The sequence below is a fragment of the Eretmochelys imbricata genome, chromosome 23 (assembly GCF_965152235.1).
Source record: "Eretmochelys imbricata isolate rEreImb1 chromosome 23, rEreImb1.hap1, whole genome shotgun sequence".
NCBI lineage: Eukaryota > Metazoa > Chordata > Testudines > Cheloniidae > Eretmochelys > Eretmochelys imbricata.
Genome location: NC_135594.1, coordinates 11,121,449 through 11,133,586, shown reverse-complemented (window position 1 = coordinate 11,133,586; position 12,138 = coordinate 11,121,449).

Below are 12,138 nucleotides of genomic sequence, written 5' to 3'. Positions count from 1 at the left end.
TGACTTTCTCCAGCGGGAACCAGCCTCCTAGGGCAGCCCCAACATTAACACCTGAGCCGGAGGCTCCGGTAACAGAGAGAACTGGGGGGAAGGGCTGGGGATGGGCAGGAAAGTGACTCTGCACAAACAGCCCCAGGACCATCTGATCTCCTGGGAATCTGCTCCCTTGTTGAGGTCTCTGCAGGAGGGAGCTGGGATGCAGTGCCAGGGGCAGAGGGGATCCTGAACAGGCCCTGGGAGGGTTCCCCTTTGCGTCTCTGGGGATGGAGTCAGGAAGGGAAGAGGGTGGGGGGAAATAAGGCAGAGTGGGAGAGACAGTGCAAGGTGGTAGATTTAACCAGCTCTGCCCAGTGAGGGAGGTTACAGGGAGAGGAGACGCAGCACAGAGGAGACAGAAGAATGGGGGCTGTGTGTTAATTCTCCATATTAAACTCTTCCCCCATTACTGACCCCCCCCCCAGAAATAATCCATGGGGTACTCCCAGTGGATAGATCTCCCCCATATCTAAGTGCTGACAGGGACCTGTTTGCTCCATCGGACGCATCAGAGCTAAAAGGACTTGGGCTGACCATGTCTCTATGATCAATTCCACGCAACCCCCCTTCAAAGAATGCAGGCCACACTTACAGGTTGGGGGGCTCTAGCCTGGGAAGCAGTGATGCTGACAAAGATTTGGGGGTTGAGGGGGATAATCAGCTGAATACGAGCTCCCAGCGCGACACTGTGACCAGAAGGACTAATGCAATTCTGCGCTGTATAAACAGGGGAATCTTGAGGTTATTTTACCCCTATATTTGGTCCTGGTGTCACGGAGTCCCTGGGCGATGCTCTGGAACTGCTCCCCATGAAGCCAGTCAGGACTCTGGGGCAGTCGCCTTTCTGTGAGCAGCTTGTCTTCAGGACACACAGCTCACACTGCTTCCACCTCCCTGGGTCTGACCTCGGAGCATTCAGCATCCTCTGCCCCTCCGTGTGCTTCCCACAGCAAGTCCGCTCAGGCAGGGCTCCTGGGGAAGCCAGAGGGTCCTGCACCCCAACTTCGCAGTCAGACGTGACTCTCAGCCAGCCAGTAAAACAGAGGTTTATTAGATGACAGGAACATGGTCTAACACAGAGCTTGTAGATGCAGAAAACAGGACCCCTCAGCTGGGTCCATTTTGGGGGCAGTGAGCCAGACAACCACGTCTGCCCTTCACTCCATGTCCCAGCCAGCCCCAAACTGAAACTCCCTCCAGCCCCTCCTCCTCTGGGCTTTGTTCCTTTCCCGGGCCAGGTGGTCACCTGATTCCTTTGTTCTCCAACCCTTCAGCTTTCACCTTGCAGGGGGGGGAAGGGCCCAGGCCATCAGTTGCCAGGAAACAGGATGTTCTAGGTGTGTACTACTCACACGAGTTATACCAAAATTTCTTATTCCATTTACTTAGGATCATCCATTCTCAGTGCTTTATTACCTAACACATTTATCCCAAATCCAAGGATGCATTTGCCTTCAAGGCACTTTTAAGAGTGTGGTTTCTACTGTTCAAATGGCTTCGGCTGAAAAGGCACTAGTTTAGAATAGCAAAAACAATTGCTTAAAGTTATTGTTTCAATCTCTTTTAGGCCAATTTGCTTGGACGCATAAAGAAGTTAAAATGTAAAATATGGTTATTTGAGGTCTCAGTAGAAAGTGCAGACTCAGCTAGATAACCCATGGTTACTTATATTAACAAATAGAAGAGAAAATACAATCTTTAAATGAAATGTAATCACCTCTTATCCTCTTAATTCTGGGATGGGGAACATTCCTTTCTGCATGGCTGGCCCGATCCCAGCGGCTCCAGAATAGGGGACCATGATCTGCCCAGTTCTCAGATTTCATCTCTCATTTCTCTGCTGCTCCAGTAAGTATCCAGTAGATGGCGATGTTCTATAATAAATGTCTTCAATCCTCACTATAACCTGCAATCTCCCCAGCCTTTAAAGGAATATCTCTTAATATTCCAAAGTTATATCATGATTTATGTCCTTCAGCATTCCTTCTTCCTTGTGCCAGGAAATCCTATTACTTCACTGAGGATTGGTTAGGTAAATTTCAGTAGAATGATTGGTTAAGGTATAGCTAAGAATATTACTATATAAATTAGGAGCAAACAGGAAGTAAGTTGGGATTCGAAAATAAGGAAAAAGGAATTTGGATTTCAGCTTGCTAGGTTTACTTGGTCCTGCTGCAGGGGAGTGGGCTGGACTTAGTGACTTCTCCAGGTCCCTTCCAGCCTGATGTTTCGATAATGCTTCAGGCCACCTTGGACCCAAAAAGACTGAGCTGAATGTTGGCAGAAGATTTTACAGGGTCGTGATAGCTTAAGCTGTCCAGACGTAATGAGCAATGGCCCAGTTTGCAGCAGAAGAAGAAACCTGGGGCCAGAAGCAGGACCACTCTCTGGCAGGCAGAGACCAGTACACCCTTGGAGTTGGTAGTATTGGACTCCTGGAAGGTGGAGCCCAGCCATCGTGGTGCATCCTGTATTCTGACCATGGTGAATCACAGACATTTAATGGTTCACATCCTCTCAAGTCCAGGTCATGCAGTCATGGCTACATTGTGCCTGGGGCCAGTGCCATCCCTTGGGTAGGGTGAATCAGGGAGACCACTCCGGGCCCTGCATTTTGGGGGGCCCTGCAGGCCTGGGTCGTTGGCCGGCACGGTCGGACACCGAAAGCGAATCCATCACTGCCACAGGGCTGCCATCTTGTGGGCAGTTAGCGGAGACAGCGCCAGGCTTGGCCATCCGCCTTTCAGTGCAGCGAGTCCCCCACCGTGGCCAGAGCCCTGAGCTGCCAAGGCACGATGGCCAACAATAGCCCAACGGTAGATGCTGGCAACTTCCAGCAGCAGCAGGTGGCCCAGCACCAGGCTGGATCCGTCCCACTGGCCTATCCGCTGACGCAGAGTGGGGCCCCCAAGCTGGTAGGGACTGATTTGTCCTGGGCCCCGCACCCCCCAGGGACAGCTCTGCCTGAATCATCTGTGACGCCCTCTAAGCGACTGCTCAAACCTGAAAGGCACAGAAACCCACAATCACACACACACCAGATTTTTGTTTATGGATTGGCACCAGCTTAGTTAGCGCAACACTAAATTCTTCCCACAAAATCAGATTGTCCAGGCCTGTGGAATTTAGCACCATCTTTTCTCTTTGCATCCTGTCGAACATCTGCCTTCAGATTAGGGCGAAAGCAGGTCTTTACGGTCGTCATTGTCCAGATGCCATAAAGCCTGTGAAGAACCATGGCTCAGGTGCTCCGAGTTTTCAGATAACAACTTAAGGTTTCATTTTCATTTTCACAGGATGCTTTAAAAACCTTTATCTAGGCCACTTTCTCACATGGCTTAACATTTGACTTTGGGATGCTGAGTGACACTGACATCCTTGAGCTCCAGGAACTGCCAGCCTCCCAGCTCCAGTCGGGGGGTCTCAGGGCTTCCCAGCTCCCTGCTGCGGAGCTGGCAGCCCAACCCCAGTTAGAGTCAGGTCTGCCAGGCACTAGCTCATTTACTGGCCTCGAAACTGACAGTGCTACTCACATGCTAAGGAAGAATGATTCCTTCCCCTTCAGGAGTAACAGGGTGGGGGTCTCTGGCTTGGGTCATAACAGGAGGCCCTATGTCATTGTCCGTTCCATAAAAGGCATCTACCAATTCTCCCACAGGCAGCAGGAAGTTACTATGCACCGTCTTTGTTTTTTCCCGACCTAGTCTTGGGTTTAATCTTGTACACCCGCAGATCTCTCAGCTTTTCCACCACCAGGTAAGATCTTGCCTTCCACCTGTAAGCAACCTTGTGATTGCCAGCCACACCAAATTTCGCAGCAGAACTCTATTCCCTAGCTGGAGTTCCTGCGAATGCACCCTTGCATGCATAGGCGCCAACTTCCCCTCTGCCCCGAGGGTGCTCGACCCCATCCTCCCACGGCCCCGCCCCTGCACTTCAAGACTTTAAGAAGTCTTTTTTCATGCTCCTTCAAATTTCTTCCAAATACAATCAGGTCATTTATATAAACCAAGACTTGCAATAAGTTCACGTCTCCCACAACTTTCTTCATAAGATGTTGCAATGTGGCAGGTGCCCCAGAAATCCCTTGAGGCATGCGTTCGAACTGATAAAACCCTAAAGAGCAGATGAAGGCGGGCTTCTCCTTATCTTCTGCTCCCAGAGGGATCGGGTAGTATCCACTTTGAAGATCCAACACTGAGAACCACTGGCTTCCCAGCAAACAGTCTAAGGCAGGGGTTCGCACAACAAATATTTGGTGGCCTCAAAGTGCTGGTAGTCATGCTGGTGGCCATGCTGACAATTTTCCTCAAATAATTTACTTTAGAAAAACCAGATAAATATACCCATAAACATGTTTAAATAATTATTTATTGAGTCTTTTTGCAGACTCAATAACAAAGACGATGTACAGTTGTCTCTGTTCTTTACTAACAGAATAGAAACACAAATAAGGTGCTCTGCAGACTCTTGTCTTATTTGTTCTTGTTTCTTTTGCTTTTTTGGTTGCTTTTTTAAAAGATTTGCTAGCTTGTATGTCTGCTGCTGTGAAATGTGATTGTAACAAACATACAAGTATCACTTTTCACAGCAGCAGACATACTCGGTCCTGGCAACCCCCGGGACAAATTCAGCCTTGGATGGGGAGGTCAGTAGGGTGGAAGTGAGGAGGCAGCAATGGAGGTAGCAGGGGCCACAGGTGATGGGGGTGTGTGTGAACCCTGCACCCAGGCACTGGAGTCTGTAGTGGGGCAGTTACCCCATTCCTGGGCTAAAACATTGAGAGAAGCTGAAGGAAGCTGGCTGAATAGCTGGCCACAGGTGTGGCCAGCTCAATCAGGGCACTGCTGGTCTCATCAAAGAGTAGGCTGAGGCAGAGTTAGAGAGTCTCACGTCTGTCCTGGAGTGGGAAGGACCTGGCTTCCTGGGAGTCCCATTTCAAGCACTGCTTTATATTCTGTCCTTTCAGTCCTCATCGTGACTTCTGCTCGAGGTCCTATCCGCCCTGACGCGATCCCAGCTGGACAGTCTATCCCGGACGAGCCCACCGCAAAATGTATCCCTTCTGCCAGCAGCAGCGAGGGACAGGTTCAATATCATAGAATCATAGAACTGGACGGGGCCTTGAGAGGTCAAGTCCACTCCCCTGCACTCATGGCAGGCCCAGCACCACCTATAACATCCCTGACAGGTATTTGTCTAACCTGCTGTTAAAAATAACCAATGAGGGAGATTCAAAAACCACTGTATGCAATTTATCCCAGTGGATAACCACCATGAAAGTTAGGAACTTGCTTTTGATAACCCTCAGTGGGATCAGAGGGTGATGGCCTGTAGAATGTGGTGTCAGAGAGTTGCCACACCATACGATCCATTGTCTATAGCCAAGCTCTAAGATACAACCGCATTTCCTCCAATCCCTCAGACAGAGACAAACACCTACAAGATCTCTATCAAGCATTCTTACAACTACAGTATCCACCTGCTGAAGTGAAGAAACAAATTGACAGAGCCAGAAGAGTACCCGGAAGAAACCTACTACAGGACAGGCCCAACAAAGAAACTAACAGAACACTATGAGCCGTCAACTACAGCCCCCAACTAAAACTTCTCCAGGGCATCATCAAGGATCTACAACCTTGCCTGAAGGACAATCCCTCACTCTCACAGACCTTGGAGATAGCCCAGTCATCGCTTACGGACAGCCCTCCACACCTGAAGGAAATATTCACCAGCAATTAAACACCACACAACAAAAACACTCACCCAGGAACCAAACCCTGTAACAAACCCGGGTGCGAACGTTATCCCCATATCTATTCAAGGGACACCATTATAGGACCTAACCACACTATCAGAGGCTCGTTCACCTGCACATCTACTAATGTGATATATGCCATAATGTGCCAGCAATGCCCCTCTGCCATGTACATTGGCCAACCCAGACAGTCTCTATGCAAAAGAACAAATTGACACAAATCTGACATCAAGAATTATAACATTCAAAAAACCAGTAGAAGAACACTTCAATCTCCATGGACACTCAATAAGAGCATTAAAAGTGGCAATTCTTCAACAAAAAAACTTCAAAGACAGACTACAACGAGAAACTGCAGAACTGAGATTTTTTTCCTCCCATCTTGTCAACTATTGAGAACGGCCAACTTCCACCTTAATTTATTTGGCTTTTTAGCACATGACCCCTCCACTTGGTAAGGAAATTCCCATCTTTTCATACGCTGTATATTTATACCTCTCTACAAAAGTTTATGCCCAAACAAATATGTTAGTTTACAAGGTTCCACAAGGACTCCTCATTGTTTTTAAGAGAGAGAATTTCTCCAGATGGTGTTCTAACTTGTCTTTGCTCGCAGTACACCAATGAGAATGGCACAAAGGGAAGCCCACTGTCCCGGAGAGGCTATGGTTGAGGCGCTTCCCGTGGACAGGGAAAGAGGGAGGCGACAAGGAGATCAGTTATACCCATACCTCCATCAGTATCAGACAGCCTCCTCCCAGCAAATAAATGAGGGAGGTGGATTCGCAAAAAAACAGGTTTTCTGGCTAGCGTGGTGAATGCTAATGCAGCACGGGGCAAACCGAGAAAAGTGGAACAAAGCCCCACACAAGAAGTAGTCAGGGAAGCCAGAGCTGGCTAGTGTAACTCTTAGTACATCACAGCCTTCTGCAATGCCTCCCGGATCCGCTCCCTTTTTCGGGGGCAAGAATAGAGGGGCCTGCTGAATGAGGAACCTCCACCACCACTAGGGGTACAGAGGTGGAGGCTCATAGCCAGAGTCTCCTGAGGTCCCAGGGGTCGGCCGTGTGTACGCTCAACAGGGTGGCTATACCCCTATATTAGCTTTAATAGATACAGAACCTCCACCACCAGTAGGGGTACAGAGGTGCAGGTTCATAGCCAGAGTCTCCTGAGATCCCGGTAGGAGACCGGGAGGAGATCCCAGGGGTCGGCCGTGTGTACGCTCAGCAGGGTGGATATACCCCTATAATAGCTTTTATAGATACAGGAGCTGCTGTATCTTTAATCAAAACAGCCCCAAATGGAAAAAAAAGTCGTTTCAACCAAAAGCTAGTCTCAGGTGGGAATAGACCCAAGTCCCCTTTTTGGCACAAGAGTTTAAGAAGATAGGGGATTTATTCCATACTCCCGATATGGTTGATGAAATTATTCTGGGCTCCGACTGTTCAAAAACAATGTGGTGTTTGATCTGCCTAAATGTACCCTTTGAAAGTTAGAAATTCCCCTTCCCCATTCATGAAAAATCGGGCAGGACCATTAGCCGCACTTAAAGCCCAACAAGCTGAAAAGTGGCGCTTGAAAGTCGTCTCAGTATGGACTCAACAGAACACACTAACGCTTTTGTGAGATTTGTTGGGGAATTTGTGCCTCCCCAAAACAATACTCCTACCCGAGAGTGCCAGAGGCACAATTGCTGCAAACCATCCAGGAATTAGAGCCCCCCATTCTAAAAACGAATTCACCCTTTAACCCCCGCCCCCCCGTGTGTGGCCAGTGCTAAGGGCAGACAGCCAATTCTGCATCTAACAAGTGATTATAGAAGAATCAGTAAGGGCATCATCCCTATAGCCCATATTGTGGCTGATAGGATACAGGTCATACAAAAATTTCAAGCCACATCTAAATATTTCTGTGATTGATTTGGCCGAAACTTTCTTTGCCACAGCCCTGCATCTGGATTTAAAAAAATCGGTTTGCCTTTACAGTAAAGGAGCAACAAAGGACCTTTTGTCGCTTACCTCAGGGATATCAAACAGTCCGGCTATTCCCCATCAGCATGTTGTGCATATGTTAAACCAGTTGAATCCACAAGGAAGACCTTTTGTCTTTTCATATGTAGATAACATTCTGATATTTGGGGGAAAAGAGGCACAAACTCAAACACTAATGAGAAAGCTTTTGGCAATAAGTCAGGAAACAGGATTCAAAGTAGTCTTAGAAAAGGTTCGGTTGGTGCTACCTCAGGTTTCATACCTGGGCATAGTCGTTGGACAAGAAGGGAGACAGGCTGATCAGCGAAAGGTAAGGGTACTAATAAAAATGTCACCCCCTAGTTGCAACCCCAAGAGCACTGCTAGGAGGATTCAATTTTCTCAGCCCACACTTTTATAAATATGCTGAAATAACTCACTCATTGTGAAAACTGCTAAAAAATAAAGACAGAGTGGGAAAGGGGGAAAGAGCAGGACTTCGCTTTGAACCTTTTAAAACAGAAGGCTCTCACAGCCCCAACCCTGCATTTCCATGTGAATCTCAGCCTTGTGTTATTCGTTTGGCAGCCGATAAAGATAACGTGGCCTTGGCTGCCACACTATTACAAAATAATAAAGAGCGAAATCTACTACCAATAGCACATGAATCTAAGAAATTGAAAGTAGTAGAAACACATTTTGATCCCTGCAACCGTCTTGGCAGTACACGACTCACAAGAACAGCCCCTATTACTATCCAAAGCACCCACACTTCCCTGAAATACATTTTTGTCACGGAGATTGATGGGCGGTAAAGTCTCAGACACCCGAATGGCTCAATGGATGCTTATCTTAGTCAACAGAAACGGTGTCCAAGCTGGACGTGGTAACACAAGCCCTCATTAAAAAAGGAAAACGACATGAATGTCCAGAGATCACTCTGGAGCAAAGAATTGCCTTGATAGAGGCACCCCCACTGGAAGAATTAAATACCGTAAGTCAAAAAAAGCGCGTCTGGTTTACTGACGGGAGTGCAATGGTAGTAAAAGGGAAAAACTCTGTAAAATACGCTGCCAATAATTTAAAAGACGAAATCATTCAGGGACTTCTAGATCCGCCCAATATTCTGAGCCCCTTGTAATTTATTAGGTTTTAAAACAATATGAGCCCCATGTAATTTATTAGGTTTTTAAGACAATATGGGTCCCTGGCCCGTGAATATTTATGCTGACAGTGATTTTTGTGTAAATGGGATACCATTTTGGATAGATGAATGATATAGAAATGGGTGAAAAGCAGCAAATGAAAAGAACATTGCATATTCAAAGGAGCGAAAATGGATTTATCAGCGGGTAACAAAGAACCCTAAACAGGTAAAGGTGCGGCATGTAAAAAGGCACACAGTAAAGGAACGGATATGGAGGCCACCTGGAATAATCAGGTAGTACATCAGGTAGATAGATGCCACTACATGCATCCGATGAAGTGAGCTGTAGCTCACGAAACCTTATGCTCAAATAAATTCGTTAGTCTCTAAGGTGCCACAAGTCCTCCTTTTCTTTTTGCTGATACAGACTAACACGGCTGCTACTCTGAAATAGGTAGCTACAATATCCCAACAGCATGACATAGCAGTTGTAACGAGAAATAAGAAAAGGAGCGTCTGTACTGATACAGCTGAGCCAACAGATTGCACTAGGGACCTCCGTAACTGAATTCCAGAAAAAAAAGAAACGCAGAAGTTACTTAATGTAACCCATCAGTTTATGCGTAAAGGAGAGGAAAGGATTTTAAGAAGGCTAAAGGAAGTAGCACAATGGGCGTGTATGGCGAATGATGTTGAAATCTGGGTGTGAAATTCTATGCAGTGCGCTTGGGAGAAGGCCCGTCCTCCCCAATGGCAACCCATGATGCACCAACGAGGGCTTGGGCAGTGACACAGGGTACAAATTGATTATATTAATACATTACGAAAGAGTAAGAAAGGATTCTAGTATTTATTGGTGATAATTGATTCCTTTTCAGGACGGGTGGAGGCATTTGTCATTCAAAGTAACAGCACTAGTTCTTTAATCAGGTAGTATGTAGATAAGGCATCACCTAAATAATAGAGTCTGACTATGGGGGACATTTATAGGCGAGAACTTTACAACTATGATACAAACCTCGGGAATTAAACAAAAACTCCACATACCATACCATCCCCAGTCCTCAGGCCAAGTCGAGCGCATGAACCTCACTCTTCAGGAAGCGCTCCGGAAGGTAGTAAATCACACAGGAAAAGACTGGCCGGATAAACTGCCTCTGATTCTGGCTGCCGTCCAGAGTAAGAACAAAAATCCAACACTTTCGAATTCGGTTTGGACATCCAATGCGCCCAGTGATTGAGCCTAGTTACCTGGTACAGGGTCAAAACGAGATCTCTAATATAACCCAGCATGATTATTTCAATGGCTCAAACACTTACAAGAAGATTAAAAACCACCCTCCAGTAGAGGCCATCGAACAGATAACAACAAAATTCAGATACAAAGGCCCACAAAGGGGAAATAGGAAAAAGGGGTCGCTCGCGGTAATGAAAGCGGATAGGCCCTCACTCAATAGTGACCCGCATTAGCCCGGGGTATACCGCGTTGAAAAAGATGGAAAACTGAAATGCGTCCATGTTTCACAAATTAAATTGTTTACATAAATAATCAAGTTTGAATTCTTTGTAAAAAGGACTTCCCGGAACCAGAACATGAGGCGCTGCTTAACCACCACAATTTTAATCTACAGAAAATGAGACTCCAGTATAAGAGCTGGCTGTACCTGCTTTTAGTGCCCAGATAATTAGAGCGATGATTTAAAAAATTTCAGCCCTCTTTATAAGACAGTATTTAAGGAATAATTCACTCCGCGCCAACCAATCTGGCATTCCTACCAGTGAGCCGGTAATCCTCATAAAATAGTATAATAAAAACACTAGCCAAATCTTGAAACCCTTAAAAAATACGTAGAAAGAAAAAGGGGAACTTAAGGTTTACCTTACAAACACCACAAAAGTATCAAAGGACTGGTAAATAGGGGTTAAAATAAAAAGTCCCTATAAAACTACCACCTAAAGTTCCAGCTACCCACATTTACTATATTAATGGAATGAGCTTGTAAAACCAAAACAATACTAAACAATTATTGTGGACTACTGTTCAATAAATTGAAGCTGTGGTTCCCGGACACATGCACCAGCACCTGGCGCAGGAACTATGCATTCAAAAAAGGTACCGCCAATTAAAATAAACCGAAAAAAGTTTGTGACTTCAAGTAATCCAGTAAAAGGCTTGTTAAATCCACTACTAGTAAAAATAAAAATTAGTATGAATTGGACTCAGTTAACTGCATCTAAATTAAAACACAAATGTTCACCCTACTGCCGTCCTATGATAAGAGCCTAACTAAAAACACGATACAATGGAATTCTTGATCTGGTCCTTCCTGCATTAAAACTGCTCTGACAACCGCGCTCGGATGCATCTGTGGTGACTAGGAAAGGTTTGTCAAAGTTTGGGGCCCTGAGCACTTCCTTCCTATGATAACAGCCAGACTAAAAGCACATCAAGACTACAATTGCCAAACAAAACAAGATAGCTATAGAGGTGAATCCTGTATCCTGACCATATTAGATCAGTGAAATTTTATGGTAAACATCCTCGAAAGTCCAACTCACACAGTTATGGCTGCATTGTGCATGCGGCATCTATGACAGGTCTCTCAGAGAGTGCTCAAAGGTTTCATGCACAGAAACGCATACAGTTACACAAAAATTTTACGTTTACGGATTGGCACTGACTCAGTTAGATCAACTCTAAATTCCTCCCACAATGGTAGCTAGTCCATGTCTGTGGAATTAGCACCATCTTTTCTCTCTACATCCTGTAGAACATCTGCCTTCAGACTGGGGCAAAAGCAGGTCTTTACAGTTGTCATTGTTCATATACCCTAAAGCCTATGAAGAACCATGGGTTCTTCATGTTGCGAGTTTTTAGATAACAACGTAAGGTTTCATTTCCACAGAATACTTTGACACCTTTACTTTGAATCCAGGCCGCTTTGTAACATGTCTTAACATTCTGCCTTTGGGTTGCTGAGTGAAATTGATATTCTGTGTCTCAAGGAACTGCCAGCTTCCCATCTCCAGTCGGGGTTCCCAGGGTGTCCCGGATCCCTGCTGTGCAGCTGACAGTCCAGCCCCAGTTAGAGTTATAGTAAGATAAATCCCTGAAACACACACCCTTATATCAGAGGCCCGTCATGAGGCCTGAGTCCTGAACTAAAATAATAGTCATATAATTGGTAACATAAAGCAAAGGTATGCTATGAGCCAGAGGCAGG